This window comes from Falco punctatus (genome assembly GCF_963210335.1).
Source record: "Falco punctatus genome assembly, chromosome: 4".
NCBI classification, from domain to species: Eukaryota; Metazoa; Chordata; class Aves; order Falconiformes; family Falconidae; genus Falco; species Falco punctatus.
Genome location: NC_137583.1, coordinates 10,121,047 through 10,134,648, shown reverse-complemented (window position 1 = coordinate 10,134,648; position 13,602 = coordinate 10,121,047). Strand labels below are relative to the sequence as shown.

General features: G+C 34.3%; 1 protein-coding gene across 12 annotated transcripts in view; it reads left to right on the top strand.

The window, feature by feature from the left end:
* ERC2 (ELKS/RAB6-interacting/CAST family member 2) overlaps positions 1-13,602 on the top strand; it is a 481,052-nt gene that overhangs the window by 42,989 nt on the left and 424,461 nt on the right. The window lies entirely within an intron of this gene.

Here is a 13,602-nt window from a genome sequence, read left to right as displayed (position 1 = left end):
TTGGTTTATGGTTAAGTACTTGATGATTTACTTATGGTACTGTATCCTATGCTGGAGCAAGTTTGACATTTACAAGAATTGTATGTCTTGATCTATCTGCCTCTGGCTGCTAAACAGTAGGAAAGCACACTAATAAGAATCTGAATACAGGTTATAATTTCCTTCATGCAGCATTCATTCACATAATAGCTGAAGAGAATGATTGTCGCTATACTTTTTCTTATTTTTGAGACTTTCTCTAGTGCTTTTTTGCAGCAACAGTCTAAATATACTTAGCAACCTTTTCTGAAGAGGTAAATGAGCCACCTGTGCAAAAGTATAAATAAACATGCACAGGCATATTGTGTAAGCTGTAAGGCATTTAGCTGTTAAAGTTAGAAGATCTATTAAATCCTCATATGTAAGCTTCTGTAAATCTGTTACAGAATGAAGTTGAAGTTGTCTTTTCAGCAACATTGCAGAGACTTGTGTCTCAGAAAAGAACATCTTGTAAATAAGTATTTTAAATACTTATACTCACATAACGTTCTTTTCCCAAAGTTGTGAAAAGATTGAAGTATTTTAATCTGGTTGAATAAAGCTATAAGGTCAAGCTTTGTGCTATTTTACAAAGCTATACAAAACAGTGGCACAGAATAGATCAAAAAATTTTTGTATTGCTCTCTCCACACACTTTTTGGCTGCTGGTCTTATTTTAAAGCTGATCCTTTTTAGACCATCTGTTAACTTTCCCCAGACAAAAACGCAATCCTATGTTTCTCTCACTTCCAGATTCCTAATCTAAACTTCTTTGTTGGCAGGCAACAACAAATTAAATTTTTAATTTACTTCCGGCTTTGTGACACCATCAGTGCTTTTTTCCAAACTTTCCACCTCTTAGGCATGTCATGAGCCTAAATACCTTTGGAACTAACAAGCCTGACACCAGTTACTTTAGCGGGAAGTTGACTGGGTCTTGATCAGGAGTTCAGTACAGCAAATTAATTTATTATTTTTGTGTATCCAGACTGACAGTAATAGTTACTGAATATTTATTTATAGTAGGTGCACTAGGATGCTGCTAGGACCAAAAACATGTTTGATGGAGGTTCTGCTATTCACAAGCCTTACTGGTTAGCTATTTTAATTGTGACGGTTGAAGTAGCAGTAGGAGGAACATCCTAATATACTCTGTTTTGGTAGCCTTTCTTATGGAAATGTCAAATATCTTGTATTGTCATTTGGAATCTAGATCTGGTATTCAGACACTGTCACCTACCAAAGTGGTTATGTGTGGGTTTTTTGGTGGTGTTTTTTGTTTGTTTTCCTAAAAAGCTGTTTCCTCATCTTGAGGGGAAAGTAAATTAGTAACTCTGTTAAAGTCCTTCTATTCATTCATTTCATATCCTTTATTTTTAACAAGTGCTCTTATTTTCCTGTGAGAAGATTCTTCTCTGAGTCTTTTTTCAGACCTATTACATAATTTTTCTTGAGGTGAAGAGACAAAATGGCTCATGTTCTTAATACAGGTGTAAAATGCATTGATGGTCAATAGTGTTTGCCCTTTTATTCTGTATGTCTCTCCCAAGAATTCCCAACACTCAGTTTGTTCTTTCTAGCTTTGGGTTACCTTTCATTTATTTTTCTTTTACTGCTACTGAGTATCGAACTAATATTTTAATGGAAATATTAATCATACCTGAAGAATCTCACCAGTGGTTATAATCAGTTTAGATCCCAGCTTGTTATGCATGAAGCTAGGATTATTTTCACTTCTGAGTAATTTCATTTATCTCCCTGAATTTCATCTGCCAGCACTTACCTAATTGCCTGGTCTTACAAAATCCTTCTTTGCATTTGGCTTTTGTCTTTACTGCCCTGAATACCGTGTGGAAAATTTTTCATCTTGCTCTTCACCCTGTTCTCTGGGTTTCTTAGGGTATTTCAAACAGCACAAAGCCCAGCCACAGGTTTCAGCAAAACTCCACAGGGGCCTTCTGTTGGTTTTATGACTTGATTGTGGGCTTCTGCTATTTCCTCTCTTGTAATCAAGTATTTATGTATGAAAGGACCATCCCTCTTATCTAATTGCTGCCTAGTTTTCTTGTAAAGCATTTGGAGTGGAGCCTTTCTGAAGGAATGGGTTTGGAAGTCCAAGCTGGCTGTATCAGCTAGTTTGTAAGTTTTGCTTATCCACATGGTTATTGATTCTTTCAAACAACTAATTTCAATTAAAATTATCAAAAAAGCTATAATTTTAAGACTAAAAATGTGATGTGATCCATCACATTTATACTGAAAAGAGATAATCTGTCCTTGTGTATGGGAGGGCTACTGGCTTATGACATTTACTTTCTTAAAAGCTGAAATGTTTCTTACTGAAGCATTAAAATTTTGGATTGGCTGTGTGTGATGAAATTGACCCTGAATGGGGGCCCTTAGTCTCATAGCCAACTTTGGGAACTCCCAGGAGACTGAAGAAGGGCAAATCTAGCTGCCTGCCAAAAGAAAAAGAAAGAGGGGGGGAGAAAAAAAGACATGCATGAATGAATTACAAGTTTGATATTTTTTGTTGCAGTTTCTGGGAAAATATATTATGAACAAATAGAATTATTTGTAAATGTTATTAATTGCATTTTTAAAAAATCATTAACTATTTCTAAAACGTAAGGCATGTAATGGAAAAATATCAAAAAAGGACTAGCCCTTAATATGGATTTGTCAAGAATAATGTCAAACAAGTCTGATTTTCTTGGATGACAGGAAAATGAGCATTCTGCCTAAGAGAAAAACAGTAGTAACGTTGACATTAGGAGAACTTTCAACATCATTTCAGAAGATTTTCATCAGCAAGCTGGTGGGAAGTATATGAGATTAAATTGGTGTTATACAGATGCCTATCTGATTGGAAGACTGTCAAAGTGTAATTATCAATGATTCATGGTGAGATTGGAAAGATGTCTAGCAGGATTTGTCATGTTTGGGGCTTTCATCTCTGTTCTGAATGATGGATATGTATTACACACCCAGGTAATGTCAAGCTGGGAAGGGTTAAAAAAATTCTGGAAAATAGGATTATAAATTAGAACAAACCAGGCAGACTGAAGAGGTAGTCTGAAAAAGTAGAATGTATTTCAACAGAAAATTGATAAAAATTAAACCTTTTGGAAGCAAAAAGAGACCCATGAGGAAGTTTATGTACAATAAGTTGGATGTTCCTGATTTTTTTCAAGATTATTTCACTTTTGAAAATGTATGCTTTGAGCAACTGTACTTTGATACTACAAGTAAAGTTGTCTCGTCTTCCTTTTCTTTATATTTTTTGACATATTTTTCTTACAGCACAATTAGTAGTATACATGCTTTGATTATATATATATATATATATATAAGGGTAGGAAGTATTCCACATGTTTTTTAACTATTTAAAGTGATTCTTCATCTTGGAATCATCCATTTGCAATGTCTTAATTGGATTTTGCATTCCCCTCCCCAGTATATAGTTACTCTCTCTAAAGTTGCTTGAATGTATTATACAGAAAAGTTAATGTAGCAGGTTTCAATGAAGAGCAGAAGGCTGTGAGGTGGAAAGAACTGGGAGGACACAAGAAACTATTCAGCAGTATTGATTCCCAGGATTGTTGCCTGTCTGTTAAAATGAGGGATGACTAGCTTATCTGTTTGGATTAGCTGGTTCTAAGATAATGTTTATGTTTATCAGTTGACATGCTGCTTTTATGACACTGCAATAACTGAACTAGATCCCGTGATGTGTTTTAAATAAACTGTAAACTCAGTTGCACAACATGTCCCTTTTCCCTACTTATAAATGTCATTATTTAATACTACATAATTAATACAAAATTAACCACTGCGTGCAACGAACAGTGGCTCTTTTTCATTCATGATATGTTTACATGTTGGTTTTGGAAATAAATGGTGAGTTTGATCCTTTTTTTAATTTTTTTTAACTTCCTTACAGAAAACCAGGTAACTTTAATTTGCTTAATGTGTTCTTTGAAAACATTTTGTAAATTTTGATCTTCTTTTGAAGTTTAGTTCCTGTCCTGATACTGCAAGAGTTTGCTTCTGATTAATGAGATGAAAAGGATAAAAAGGATAGTGAATAGTTCTTCTAAGAGGTTCATAGTTTTGTATACAAAATTGTTCCTTGAAATATTTTTAATATATTTGTAGCAATATGAATAACTCAAAGATGCTGCAATTCAGAGACTAGAAGTGATAAAATAATCGGTAGATAAGTATATGTGTATTCATGATTTCAGGACTGTGAGTAGCTACTCAATGTTATTTCATATGCTTTTCATTTTTACTTTGTTTCATGATGTGTATCAAGTAGAACAGTAAAAGAAAATACACTAAGAAATACTGTGAAATTTAGTTCCTTTTTTTTGCATTAGTTAAACTGTGTTCAAGGTAGAGCCTTGATCAGGCTAATATATACATTCTTTAAAAAAAGAAACAAAAAACCCCAACCCAAACATACCATGTACTTATTTTGCTTTCTGACATGCTAAGTACACTCTTACAAGGCAGGGAGATGACTAAAACCTCAGGAAGCAAGGGCTATAATTGAATTTGCTGTAACTTTGCTAGCTTATCTGGGAACTAGTCAGTGGAGTTAAAGAAATATTCAAGAATTGTGTATTGTTTATATATACATGTAAAACTAAATGTAGTTGAAAAATATTATGTATTAATATGGTCTATTATTATATATGCTTAAAGAAGCTTTCCAGTTTTTAACTTTACCAAATGGTTTCCATGGCTGGGATCAGCCCTGCCTGCTTCCAAACTGGACAGTCCATTGCTTAGATCCTGTTGGCATCCTCTAAATGGAAGTCAAAGGAAGCTGAAGATCTGTAATCTCCTTGCTGTGTCCACTTCTGAGATTACTTGTCTTTTTTTGAGGCATTTTTGTTTATGTCCATTGAAATTCTGGAGGTTTGATCCTAGTGGAATATGCAGGGAGTTGCCAGCATTGAGTCTTCAGCTAGAGTTCCCATTTAAGTGTTTTCTTCCTTAATATGGATCAAAGTCTGCACTTGACTGCTGGTTGGAAAGGTGGTTCTCCATTGTTCCTAAATACCAGAAGTGGTCAGAGGACTTTTTGGTGCTATAAATACCTTGCAGCCTGTCTCATTGTCTATGTGTAAATGTGTGCAACACTACAAATCTTAAAGTTTATTGTGAATGTTTATGAAGTACAAGGTTACATACAAATGGTAAAGCTAGTAACCTAAGAAACAGAAATGTTCTGTTCATGTTTTACTAGGCTTCCTGGGTATGTTATCACATTAATAAACTAGTAAGAATAACAAAAATTTACCCAATTCTCTTTTTAAGTATGTCTCTTTTTGAGAAAAAGTATGTTTCAATATTTCCAAATCAAATTTGTAATATAGTATTTATGACCAGTGAAAGTATCTTTTAAGATTTTTTTTTAAAGTCACTAGGTTCAGCACATTCATTCACCATATTTTCTGTTTTTCACTGTACTGTTGTTTCCTGCTTTCTTCAGCTGTTTTTTTAAATACTTCTGTCTTAAGAGCTGCATGCATATTTGTCAATTTTATTTTGGATGTTTTCACAGTCGTCTTCATTTAAGTTCATGTACGTTGATGGCAATTTAGGTAAGTGCAAAATATTTCTCCTTTTACTTTTTTTTTTTTTTTAAACGAGACAAAGTGCTTAAGCATTTGAATGTGTGGAATAGATTAATTATTTATTGTAGAGCAAAACTTCATTATCTGAAAATGAAAGTATAATGAAACAAAATTACTGATGTACTTTTTTTTTCTAATTTGAAAATAAAAACATTTCTGTCAAATGGGAAGAGGCTAAATAGCAGGATTTTCTGCTGAGGGATAATGGTATATAGATGGTACAAAGCAGAGTGAATAAGCCATACCAGAAGGATGTGTGTTGGCTCTTGTGCTGCTGTTACTGATGATGAAGAAAGGCTACTGTCTCTTTCCACTCTCCACCACAGAGCTAAGGGGATGGTGATAATGCTGCAGATATTTAAGGAAATTTCGAGGAAGCAATAACCTAAAAGTTTTTAAAGGGTGAATGTAGAATGTAGTTACCAAGCTTTTTTCAGATTTAAAAATCTCACAGTTAAAAAAAAAAAAAAAGTAAGTACTGATCTAGAAAAAGAATAAGGGGAATATGTCCCTCTAAGTGTGCAAGTACTTGTTTAGTCTTGACTGAAGCTTATTGGTAGTGTTCTGGTTTGGATAATATTACACATATGTACATTGTATAGTAGAAACTATTAGTTTAAGTGGTATGAAAATTGTATTACTTGTTAATGGTTCTTTGGAAAGGATATTAATAGCAAGTTATATACTTCTGTGCATTTGTGAGATATAGAGAGATCTGAGGAAAGTAAACATAGATTTTATGTTCTGTTCCCCCCAGTATTTGAAAAATATAAGGAGCATGAATTGTAGTCTCTAGGATGTGCTGTGTATAACTGTCAGCTGAAGGAGCACTATTACTATATTTCAAACAAAAAGTACTTTATTCACCGTGTTGGAATTAAAAGTTGTTGAAAAACTGATTTAAACTTAAAAGCATATGAGCAAAATGCTTACTTTAGTTGGGTCAATTTTTTTTTTTTTTTTTAATGCAGTTATAGGTCGTTCTCAATTGCGCCAGTGCCAAAGTGCTAATTTTCTGAAAAAAAATGCTGGAAATTACTTCTGAATTTTCTATGATCTGAAGTGGGAGAGAGAAAGGGAAGGCAATACTGAAAAAAAAGAGATGAGTCATTCCTTTCTCATTGTACGTTTTTAGTCTTTACTATTGCAGACACTTCCTCATTTTGGTCCTTTAATCTTGAATTTTCTGAGAGTTGTTCCTAGTTTATCTACCAGGCAGTTGATAATGATATATTCTATTAGCCTGTAATAGGGAGCTCTGTCCTCTAGGCTATTTCTCAAAAACAACTCTTTTGGCTGTGCTGCAAGGCATTATTTTTATTTGGTTTATATTTGCATATAATTTAAAAATAAATTTTCATGAAACTTGCTAAATTTTCTCTTTTATGTTTCTGAGTTTATAAGATGCATTTCAGCTTGCATCAGGGTGAGGGGAGATGTTATGATGGGACCTTAACTTGTTGATCACTGATTAAATTTTCTTGTGAGTTTTTTTGTGTGTCTGGGAGCTATGGTTTGTTAATGTCATGCAGAGTCAGATTCTGACTTTACTTGTCATTTGCTTTGTTCAAGGTGTCTAGTATTCTTGACTACAGAACTGTGTATTTCTCTGGTGCTGTAGAGTCAGTCCTAAAAGCTGTCAGTTGCAAGATGTGATTTGCTACATGAATTTATTGCTAGAATATCTGTCAGTTGAGTTAGCAAAGAAAGTAACATTTGGGAGCCCTTGGCATATTTTATGGAGGATAACATTGATTCAAATTGGATTGCCTGTAGCAGGAGCAAATCACTCTTTTGAATTTAGTAATTTTAGAGTGTTTGGCCTCTGGGGTGGGGAAACGGTATTTACTTTTTGAATTTCCTTAAGCATGTGCCACAGTATAGTTATTGCTCTTACTTTTCATGTTTGGAGATGATATACAAAGCTAACAACACATGTGAAAAGGTGGCGGTAGAATTCATGTGAAGTGCTCTTCAAACACTGAAGGGAAAAGAATAGATGATGTTTTTCCCAAAAGGAAAATCCTGAGGCAAATCAATGCAAATATTTTGGTGTTAGAGGCTTGGAGAACACTGAGGTCTTTTAAGGTAATCTCTATTCCAGTTCCATCTACAATTGAATGAGAAGTCTTTACCACATCACATTTCTGTAGAAGAAAAAGCAAAGATCAGCAGATGCTAGAGAAAAAGCCTAACACACATTGGGATGCAGCTTCAGAGCAGCAGGCCCTAAAACAAGGTCTGCTTTTTGCACAGGCTTAGGTTTTCCATTTAACCGACTACAACGTTAATTGTACAGAGTACAATTCTCACTGCAGAATCCATATTTGAATTGAAAAAAGGCCAACATAGAAAGAGGCAGGGAGTTGTGCTTTGAAAATTAAGTACTGCCGATATACTTTGTTTGAAATTATACGTAAACTGGTGTTGTGTAGCTCTTTCGCTTTGTAGGCAAAAAGTCTGAAAGAATAGTCTGTTAGTGTGAACTTTTTCCTCTGTGTGATACTAACTCCAGATAGCTAATAGTTGCTGATAGTGTCACTTTCTTAACTCTTAACAGTGAAGAAATGCTTACATATCATGCTGTAGTATTACTGCTAGATACAGTAGAATGTGGAGGTGAAATAGTTGGGTTGCTATTTAAATATTGTTATACCAAAGCATTAATAAAACATTTCAATCCAAACTTGAAAAACTGTTTGAAGTCAACAGGTCTGTGATAAAATCCAACTGGTCTGTTGAAAGAGATACATAAATATACACATACGTATGTATATGTAAAAAATTACGTATGTTGGAATATTCAGAATGTTTTGCATTCAATGATGATATTAAATTCCTTCTGTGTCAGAATTTTCTACTGTTTTCTGAGTGATAGAAACTAAGCTGGGTCTCTCAGTTTTGAGGGAAACCAAAATTCCTGATTGCCCTTTATTCTACAGCCCAAATTCTATTTCTTTCCATATCACTCTGATAATATACCTCCTTGTCAGCATAACACTCTGAAATATGGAGTATATGTTACCTACATAAAAACTATTTTAAATAAAGGTTTGTACCATGTTTGACGTTAACATAGATACATCTAGGTACACCTTATATTGTTTTAGTTGTTTAGATATGTATTGTAAAAGAACAAAACAAACTCATGACCCTTTTATATTTCTGGAGATGGTTAATACTCCATGAAAATTACAACATACCACTGCAATGAGACTATAGTATACTGGAAATCTGAAGTTCTTCCTACAAAACTTGTGTTCAGAAGAACATTTTATTGTATGCTAGTATATGTTTTACTAGGAAGATTCTGATACCTGAGAGTTTTGGCATAACTTTAATCAATGGTTAACAAAAACTGCTTAGAGGGCCATCAGCCTCTTGTGGATGAAATGAATTTATTTTCATTTTATATTATTACTTTAGTATATTTATTGTTTTACTTGTAAGAATGTATGGGTTAACTATATGTTAGTTTGGTTAAAATGTGGAAATAACTGAGGTGCATAATTGCATAACTGTGTATGAATAATCTAGTACTTTCCTTACACTAAAGAGATTTTTGTCTTCAGATTCTCTAGTGAAGTTAAGGAAGGGAGGGGGGAACTATAGAGTAGAAAGCACAAAAGTTGCTTAAGAAAGCAAACCCAGGCATTCTTTATCCTGTTCAGGCAGTTCATCCCCTAAAGAGGGAGAGCTGTCAGAACGAGAATTTGAGCAATTAGACAGGAATACTCATGATAAGCTTTTCCACCTGAATACACTCTGTTATGCTGACTTCAGGATGGCAGAATGAACAAGCAGTGCCAGTCTGGCAAAGTCCAAGAAAAATTACTTCTATATAATATTTTAAAGAAGAGTTTTTTTTCCTAAGTATATAGGTATAACCATAAAATGTGAATTAAAGCCATCAGTATGTTAAATAGGTAGGGCATTATCCTTTTCAGAACTCAGATCTTGTGTAAAGCAGCGCTTCGCCACGTAGAGGAGTGGTGCAATCAATGGATAAGCATAGAATGGAATATCAGAAAGAAGATTTTGCAAATTTACAAGAAACCAAAATTATCTTCAGGAATTTATTTTCCCATACTTGTTTCAACTGGAAACTTTATTTTTTTGTATAATGTCACAGTTCTCAGATGAAAGCGGTAACTCAATCCCATTGGAAACCATATCTAAAAATCTATGGTTCTAAAAGTTTTCTAAGCGTTCGTTTCCCAGGTGTGTCCCGTTGAGTTATTTGGTTTCCAAATACATGAGTTAGAATCTACTCCTTTTTTGATATCCTTGAACTAAGCTTTCGGAATAACTCAGGGGAAAAATATATAAAAAAACCTTGGTCCCATATTTGTTAAGCATTTTACAGCAAACACTGTTATGCAGTGTGGGTTTATTAATATTTCAGATATTTTAACACATCTCCATTAAAAAAAAGAAAGTATAACAGGAGAGAAGTAGTTTGGAAATAAGAAAGCATCTTTGCCTTACACCAAATTGATTCCCAACTTCTATTATTGTTCTCTGTGGGTGTGTTCCTCTCCCCGCCTCATCATCTTTCTCTGCATTTTCTGTGTGTATCTGCCAGTTTCGGAGAATGTTGCTCTTGTCCAGCTGGCATTGTTTAGTTCATGATTACTTTTTCAGTCCTCTTGTGGGTGCTAGATAACTGAAGTTTGTGAAACTCAGCATTATATGTATGCCTTTTTGACAGAAGTTCCATAGTGTGTAGAATTTTCATCTTTACGTTCTGGTGAAGGCTTATTCTTAATAGATTTCAGGGCATTATTTTACCTTTTGGACATCCGTTCAGTAAAGAATGTTTCACTTCAGTTTGGTTTAATTTAGATTCTACTCCCTGTGTCATGTGACAGTATTTCCCCACTATTTTAGTTCCCAGACCTGAAAGTTTATCTGCTTTGAAAAATGTGTGTGGTTTAATGTCTTCTGACCTTTGCCATCTCATTCTTTTTCTGCAGAACTTTGCATCTTAGTGGGAGGGGTCACAGAGCACTTGCAAAGTCATTTTATTTCTGTGCCAACCAGCTATCTCACACATTCTCCTGCTGCTTTTCCCAGTAGTTGTCATTAGAATTTGTATTCTACAACATAACATGCTACATTAGGGACGAAATACTTAGTTGTATGTTTTTTTTTTTCCTGGGTTAATTTTCAGCTGGGTCACTTCCCTGACTCCTCATACCTAGTCATGTGTTGGTATAAAGCAGGTAGAGGGTTGAGTGGCTAAGAGTAGGAGACAAAAGCGGGATCTCAAATTCTGGCAGCAGCTCAGATTCTGCTGCTGAGCCTTTGTGTTACTGAGACTTGACTGCCTTTTGCACTTAAGAAATGTCTTGAAAAAAAGCTTGAATATCTGTACTATACTACAGTCGTCTTTTGTTTCCAGACATACCTCAATGCGTACAGAGAATAATATTTAGACTACTTTAGGTATTTTGTACTTGCATCATGAGGAAATGGTGAATACTGATATTCTTGTGACTGCAGTATACAACACAATTTGCCATTGAGCTACATTGTCTTTGGCAAGTCAGCAAGTGCATTTTAGCTGTGATGTCATCTTTGGTGTTTGCCCTGAATGCCTTATTTTCAAATATCCATACTTTTTTTTTTTTTTATTTTATCTTGATATGATCTGAGGGGTTGGGTTTTTTCAGTGACTTGATTAAGATCAGTCTTTCTCTACTACCATGGGAATATTTGGGTGGTTTTGCTTTTTTTTTTTTTAATCCTGACTTAATAGTGTCTAAAACAAATTTAATTCTTTCAGCTTTGAAGGCTTATTTTCCTCATGCGTTTTCTTTCTAGAGCTAAGTAATCATCCATTCTTAATAATTTTCTTAACAGATAAGGAATTCTAAAGTGTGCAGAAACAAATAGTTTTTAAAGCAAAAGAAATCTAGTAAATAGATTTTGTTATGAAATGTATCCTCTTCCTCTCATTTTATTGCTTAATTTATTTTTACCAGATGGTAGAAGATTCTGGAAAACACTTAACAGGGTTTGCTGCTGTTCTTGTTTTTAATTCAGCTTGCAAAAGGCTACTGGGTGGATTATGTGTGATCAAGAAGAGTGAGTTAATTTATATAAACTTCTTACTTACACCATTTATACATCTTACAAATTCAGTATTATCCTGCCCTTTTCTGTTGTGCATTCAGCTGTGACAATGCATTTTCTTAAACTCTTTAAATTTAAAGCCTGCAGTGTCTCAAGGTAGTAATTCTGCACTCTAGAGCATGGCTACTCACCTACTTTTCCCAGATTGACAAGCTCAAGCATTTAAATATCAGTGAAAAGGAAACACAGTTATTCTTTTGGCGCTTTGAGTAGCGCGGTCGTTATAAGCAATGTTTCCTTCTATTTCACTGTGCATAAGAAAAATTGTACCAAACATTGGTTGCAACTGAGAGGATAAAAAGCTTTGGTGTGAGGAGCCATGAAAAAAGGCAAGTTTTCCAGTTTGCCAGACATTTGCCCTTTCCTTTTCTCAAATAACTGTGCTCCATGAGCGTCCTGCACAGTACTGTAGGATCAGGTTAACTGAAACAAGCAATAATTTGGGAACATGGACAGGGACATAATGAAGGACTTCGTAAATATTTCTAATCAAAATTAGAAAATTCGCTGTTGTCTAATCAAAATGTGTTTACACTGCCTTCTTTACAATTCAGGAAAGAGCAACATCCCTTTCCTGACTGTTTGGAGCAAGTCTCTCCTCTGTGTCAGAGTGAATTTACCTTCTAATAAATGAATATGAGAAAATAGATGATATCAGTTTATGTTGCTGCTTAAACATGAATTTTCAGATATAAGCAGATTGTTTAAATAATAATTGAAGTTCAATAATGCAATAAATTGAATAATTTAAATAATAAATTAAATCAAGGCTTTTTTGACAGGAAAAACTTAAAATCTAGTGATTATAAGCTATAAATGGGGAAAGAATACTTTAATGCAAATTCTGGGAAAGCGAAAACAGTATTAATTAAAACCAGTAAAAAAATCCACAAAACCAACCCCCCCAACAATCCAAAAGACAAGAACTGGTATATGAAATAACTATGGCTTGATGTTCCTTGTTGTTTTGAACACTAAGAAGTGTAATTGTTTAACTAAGGCTCTAAACAGCATGCAGCAGATGAACATTTCTATTATAAAATTATTCTGAAATTATGAAATGTTAGGCTTTAGATGTGAGGCAAGAAAACCCAAATGAAATCAGTAAAGTAGTTTACTTTTGAGATTAAGAAGTGGTTCTGTCTTTGTGCATGAACCTTGCATTTCCTACGGTTATTATAGGAGAACAGGGAAGGTGGACCTGTGTCACCTGCACAGGCGAGCAATGAATCAGTACATTTACTACTGTTAGATACTAGTGCAACATACTAACATACTGTTAGATGATATTGCAGACCATACCATTAAAGAGAACTTCATAGTTCAGGACTGTTAATGAATTGCTTTGCAAAGGCACTTTCTTTTGCTTTTCTGTTATATTTTAGCCAGTAGTTGACTGATTTTTAGACCAATATGTATTGCGCCTCTGCTATTCTGTATATAAAACAATAGGTAAATTACAGGTTGTTTCAGAAAGGAGAGGATTTCCTGTAACACCAAGTTTGGACAAAGCTTTATTTCAAGAAAGTATACTGAAAAACTTACTTATGCTTCCATGAACTTATCTAAAACAAATGAGAGAAGAAAAAAGGTGGGAATTCAGGAGAACCCAGCAGTGGCTTTGGCAGATTACGTAGATAGCAATGCTCAACAATTCCAGTATCACTTACAATAGTGTGCAAAGGTAGGTAGGTAACTGTACATGTTTCTGCAGCTCACAACCCCATTTACCAAATTGGCAGATAAAAATCTTAAGGAAAATAGATCAGTTTATAACTAAAGAACAAGTATACATACA